The sequence below is a fragment of the Nannospalax galili genome, unplaced genomic scaffold, assembly GCF_000622305.1.
Source record: "Nannospalax galili isolate Female #2095 unplaced genomic scaffold, S.galili_v1.0 scaffold3052, whole genome shotgun sequence".
NCBI lineage: Eukaryota > Metazoa > Chordata > Mammalia > Rodentia > Spalacidae > Nannospalax > Nannospalax galili.
The window spans coordinates 48,548-55,156 of NW_008330974.1; positions in this window are offsets into that span (position 1 = coordinate 48,548).

Here is a 6,609-nt window from a genome sequence, read left to right on the forward strand (position 1 = left end):
GCGGAGCAAAAAAAAAAAGAGGCAAAGAGAGTTGGTAGAGGGGGAACAAAAAAAAAAAATAAAAAAAAAAAAAAAACAGAAACCAAACTAATCATTGTGGGGAAAGCCAGAACTCTGTTGGACTTGGGTTAATTTATACAGTGGCTTTTGAACAGATGGCTGGAGGGCCTCTTCATCAGTCCCTGGTGGACCCCCGAACCTCTTTCGGGTCATTTCAGATTTGTAGAGACTGCCTAATAAAAGTGTGACCCACAGGCCTTTTCACTTTGTGTCTGTCTTGTGACAGCTTGGGGCTGAGGTGGGTAGGGCTCTATAGTGTGGATGGTCAATGTCCCTCAGTGACAGCGTATCAAAGGCCTGTCCCCAGGATGAAGTGATTAGGAGGTGGTGGATGTCTTTGGGTCACTGGGGTGTGCTTTGAAAGGGGATTGTGGGAGTCTGGCCTCTCCTGTTTCCTGGCTGAGGAGGTGAGCAACTTGATCTGACAAACACTCCTGCCACTGTTTCGTTGACGGAGGCGAAAGCAGTGGAACCATGATCATGGCCCACACCTCAGAGCCATGAGCCAAAATAAACCTTTTTCTAGGTTGATTGCCTAGGTATTTCTTTTTTAAAAGTTTTTAATTATTTATTTATTATGTATATGAGTGTTATGCCTGCACGTATATAAGTGCAACCAAGTCATGAAATTCCCACAGAAGCCAGAAGAGAGAATTGGATCTCCTGTAACTGGAGTTACAGACCTTAACTGCCATGTGGTTACTGGGAATCGAACCCAGGTCTTCTGCAAGAGCAGCCGGTGCTCTTAACCACTGAGTCATCTCTCCAGCCCCTTAACACTGTTTTTGCTGAGCATGGTAGCCCATGCCTCGAGGAGCACAGGCAGGAGGATCTCTGAGAGTTTGATGCCAGCCTGGTCTACATGACAAGCTCCAGGTCAGGCAGGGCTACATAGTGAGACCCTGTCTCAAAACAAACAAAACACTTTAAAATGTTTGTATGTATGTGTGAGTGGGTCTGCATGTGTCATAGCCTGTGTGTGGAGGTCAAAGGACTTTCAAGAGTCTGGTTTTCTTCTTCTGCTATGTGATCCCAGGGGCCAAATTCAGGTTGTCAGACTGGATGGGAAGTACGTTTACCTGCTGAGTTATCTCACCAGCCCCTCAGATATTTCATTACGGTGACACAAAGTTAATACAGGGATAAGCAGAGGTGTAGGGGATGGGTCCACCTCACTCTGACCAAGACATAATTATGTCCTTTCTTTCATTCAGGATTTCTGTTGACAGTGAGACAATCATTAATCCCCACTGTTAAATGAAATGCAGCTTTTTGTTCAGGTCTAACTAACCTCTTCAATGTGATTACTGTTATTATGTGGAGACCACACATTAAAATGACAGGTTCCCCTCCCACTTCCTGGTTCTGATTTATGCTGTCCCTTCCCTTGCATTGAGCACATCTCTGCCTTTTGATCCTGTGCTGGAGTCTTGGGCTAGCTCTGTTGGCTGTTTGTGATCTAAATCCACCCTCTACCTCCCCTGTAAGAGTCTCAGCATGATCTACAATGTCTCACTGCTTTTGCAAGGGAAGGGCTGCTTATTTCTGGGAACAGAATGCTGAGTCAGGCAAAGAAACCCCACAACAGAATGGCCAGGCAGCTGGATTATGTAAGTAGTCACACACCAGGGGTGCCCAGCTCACCACCAGAGAGGTTAGCCCCTGGTGGGATCTGTACAGCACTCTATGGACCACATAGAAAGCTAAGTCTGTTTTGACTCATAATCTAAGAGGTCTGTCCATGGTTGCTGCTCTGACCCTGGGCAGCCACACACACCATGCAGGGGAGGCCTGCTCACTTCTCAATGGCAGTGAAGGAAAAAATGGGGCAGGGAGGGAGTTTGAGGAAGGGGTCAGAGCAGTGACCATGGACAGACCTCTGACATAATGAGTCAAAACAGATTTAGCTTTCTATGTGGTCCATAGATAGATCTACCTTTTACCTCCTAAAGTGATCTTATCGTGAATCCAAAGGATTAATACATTGATTAGGTCAGACCCCTCAGAATCCAATCATTTGCCCAAAGCCCTTCCGGATGGCAGCTTCCACCACCACCACCCAATGTATGAGGCTGTGGGGGACATTTTACCTTCAAATCATAACTGTCACTAATGTGAAAATAAATTCACTGAAGTCGGGCGTGGTGGTGCACGCCTTTAATCCCAGCACTTGGGAGGCAGAGGTAGGCAGATCTCTGTGAATTCAAGGCCAGCCTGGTCTCCATAGTGAATCCAGGACAGCTGGGGCTACAGGGAGACCCTGTCTCAAAAAAAAAAAAAAGATTTTAAAAAATGTTTTAAACATGTATTTATTGTGTGCAAAAAAAATGCAAGAAAGAAAAAATTTGGTAAACTTTCCCAGGACTGAAAGGTTATGAATTTCTAGAAGGAAGGGCTACAAAGTGTGTGTGGAGGTGGGGGGGTAGGCAGAATGTATACAAAGGGCATCACGAAATCTAATCGTAAGGGGGCTGGAGAGATGGTTCAGCAGTTAAGAGCACTTGCTGTTCTTGCACAGGACTTGGGTTTGGTTCCCAACACACACACATGGCAGCTAAAAACCATCTGTAACTTCAGTTCCAAGGGATCTGACATCCTCTTCTGGCCTCCCTGGGTATTGTACAACATGAGTGGACTTACATACACGTAAGCAAAACACTCACACATATAAATTAAAATTTTTTTTAATTTTTTCTTTTGGTCTTTTTGAGACAAGGTCTCCCTGTAGCCCCACCTGTCCTGGATTCACTATGAAGACCAGTCTGGCCTCGAACTCACAGAGATCTGCCTGCCTCTGCCTCTCGAGTGCTAGGATTAAAGGCATGTGCCACCATGCCCCGCCTTAAATTTTTTTTAAAAAAGGAAATCTAAAAGAAAGGACATAGGTGAGACCTCCAAATCCTCCAGTAAAACAAAAACAAAAACAAGCACATAGAAGGATCAGGAAACAGCCCCACAGCAATGGCAGCTCAAGGCAGTGGAGCAATTCTCTGACATTCTGAAGAAAACTATTTTCAGGTCAGAGTCCTGCAGTGAAAGTCAGGCATAATGGTGAACAGCTTTAATCCTAGCACTTGGGAGGCAGAGGCAGGAGGATCTGAGATGGAGGCCAGCCTGGTCTACATAGCAAGTTCCAGGCCAGCTGGGCTACAGAGAGGAGAGAGGGGAGAGGGGAGAGTGGAGAGAGAGAGAGACAGAGAGAGAGAGAGAGAGAGAGAGAAAGAGGGGAGGCAGGATAGAGAGAGAGAGGTATTTTTTTTCTTTTTTTGGGGGGTTCCTTTTGAGACATGGTCTCCCTGCAGCCCCAAGCTGGCCTGGAACTCACTATGTAGACCAGGTTCACGTTGAACTCACAGAGATCTGCCTGCCTCTGCATCCTGAGTGCTGGGACTAAAGGGTGTGCACCACCATGCCCAGCTTACAGTGAATCTCTTAAGTGTGAAAGTAAGATAAAATTTCTGATATTTAACATTTTGGAACTTCACCTTCCACACTCACCTCAGGAAGTTATCAGGTGATGTATAATCAAAATGAAGTAGATTATGAGAAAAACGCAGGATACAGAATTGGGACGAGGCCTGGGGATGTAGCTACGTAGCTGCATGAGATCCTGGGTTCAGTTCCCAGCACTGCATTAACCAGACATTGGTGGCACCTACCTGTAATCCCAGACCTTGGGAAGTAGAGACAGGAAGTTCATCTTTGGCCACATAATGAGCTTGAGGCCAGCCAGGGCTACAGGTCTCAGAAAAAAAAAAAAAACCTCCTGAACCCCTAGCCTGATTATAAAAAAGGGTTCCAGGAAGCTGAGGAAGCAACAGCTCAGGTTAAAGGTGGTTTTAGAAGGAACGTATCAAGACAAAAAATGGTGAGGGCACCAGAAACTGTCTTGAGATTTCTGACCAACAGAAGAAGCTTGAGGTTCATTCATAATAAAGTCGACGCGAAGCAGGGGGAGGGACACAGCGGATAATCAACTCCAGAGAAAACGGTGGTGCCGAGACACGGTGTAGAGCACAGACGTTAGAACACACGCTGAACATGGATTTATCCCTTTATTAGGGCCATAGTGAAGGACTGGAGACAGGTGGGAAGCTGTGTGGTGAGGGACAGGGAGAGAAGCACATCAGCTTTGTCCACGGTGGGAAACGAGAAGATAACGCACCAGCTTGTCTGTATTTATTAAAAAGGGCAAACACCAACAGTCTAAAAGGGACAGGTTGGGTTTCTTGAGACAGGAATCAGATGGGCTCTTTGTAATGCACACCGAGGAACGTCACAGCTATAGTTCCTAAAAACTGTGAAAGTCAAAAGACACAGGAGAATTTAGGCCAATCAAAGTGGGAGCTGCGGGAGAGACATGCCTCTTGACTAGTGACCTTCACGGTGACCGTGCGACCCTCCCCTTTCCTTCCTCTTTTCACTTGTTATTAAGAATTTTGTAGGCTTTAAAGATTTTTTAAGTGATTTTATTTACTACTTTTTATTTGTTTTGAGACAAGGTCTCCCTGTAGCCTGAGCTGGCCTGGAACTTGCTACAAAGACCAGGCTGGCCTCCATCTCACAGAGATCTGCCTGCCTCTGCCTCTGGAACACTGGGATTAAAGGTGTATACCTCCACACCCAATGGGTTTTAAGGATTTTAATTATGTGTATATGTGCGTGGGGGTATGTATACATAAGTGCAGTTGCCTAAAGAGGCCAGAAGGGCGTCAGAGCCTCTGGAGTTACAGGCAGTTGTGAGTTGCCCAGTGTAGATGCTGGGAGCCAAACTTGAGACGCCCGCAAGGGCAGTACATGCTCCTAACTGCTGAGCCATCTCTCCAGAGCCCCCTTTTCTTTTTTTTTAAAAAAATAATTATTACATTTATTATTACATTATTACATTATCTGCACACTCATGCCATGTCACATGTGTGGAGGTCAAAGGGAAACTTTCAGGAGTCAGTTCCCTCCTTCCACCATGTGAGACATGGGGACTGAACTCAGGATGTCAGGCTTGGCAGCAAGTACCTTTATCCATTGAGCCACCTTCCCAGCTGCCTCCCCTTTTCTGTATTTAAATGCAACTTAAAAACCCCAGGAAGGCGGGAAAGATGGCTCAATGGGTTAAGAGTTCTTGCTGCTTTTACAGAGAACCCAAGTTAAATTCCCAGTATCCAGGTTGGGTGGCTTGCAACTGCTTCTAACTCCAGCTCCAGGGGATCTGAAACCCCTGGCCTCTAAAGGCATCCACAAATGCATGGCACCCACAACCACCCACACCAACCCAAATAAGAATCAATAGTAATAAATCTTAAAATCAATTCAGGAAAAGGTTAAACAGCTGCTGGCGTTTGGCAGTGGGATTGCATCACTCTGGACTGGTTGCCCTGGTGTATTTTCTAAGGAACACAGTGCTGGCTAAGACGCCCTACTCAAGACCAAGCACTGCACAGCTGAAACCTCAGCTAGAGGCCACTGCAGAAGAGAACAAGGTGAAGCACGGGGTGGCGGTGTGTTCACCAGAGACCCTTCTCTGGAAACTTCCAGAAAGGACAGCATGTGAAAAACAGAACACAGAGCTCTAGACACAAAAGGAAAGCACTGGTGCTGCTCTCAATGGACTCTGAGGCCAAAATAAGGCCGGGGGACATGAGCTATAATAACAATGTGCACACTGAGGCCATTCATCCAACAGATCTTTATTGAGCACCTATTCTGTGCCCAGCACTGCTAGGTGCCATGATTATCAAGAGGTGGTGTTGCCCTCCAGGAGCTTACAAATAACCTAGAGGCAGAAATAAGATACGAGCGAGTCAGGCAGCATGTGATATTTATACAGTGTACCCTGGGACATGTGGTGGCTGGCCAGAGAGGTCCCAAGTGTCTGGGAGCAGTCTCTCTCAGCAAGGGGGGAGGAGCTAACACTTGCACAGACTGTGGACCGGTGGAGCATTTTCACTTTGGCTAAGCGGGAGCTGGTGTTCAACTGTGGGAAGCAAAGTGCCTGGACCAAGGGACTGGACTTGGGGTGAACCCTTTCCTCATAGACCTGGGGTGGGGGGTTCTTTGGACTCTTCTACCTGCCCTTCCCCTCCCCATTCCATCTCCTAGAAGTGAACCTGGACACTCAGTGGCACCAGAGGCAAACACTCTCCTGGAGACAAGGGTTGGAGACCCTGTGGCAGGCGAGGTGTTGCACCCCTGGGTGTCTGCCCCAGAGTTTCCCGTGACAACTTTAAAAACTCCCTTCACAAAGATCACTCTGCTGGGGTAATTTATTGATCACAGCTGTTATCCCAGATACATCCTAAGACAGGCTGGCGGGTGGGGGGAGTCCCACCTCCTCAGCCCTGGGTTTGGAGCCTGTGCCGGATACCTTTAGTTGTCAACTTGATACACCTGGGCAGAGGGAGCCTCAACTGGGGAACTGCCTCCATTGGGCTGGCCTGTGGCCATGTCTGTGGGATAATTTCTTGATTGTTGAATGATGTAGGAGGGCCCAGTCCACCGTGGATGGTGCCACCCCTGGGCAGGTAGACCTATGTTATATAAGAAAGCAGGCTG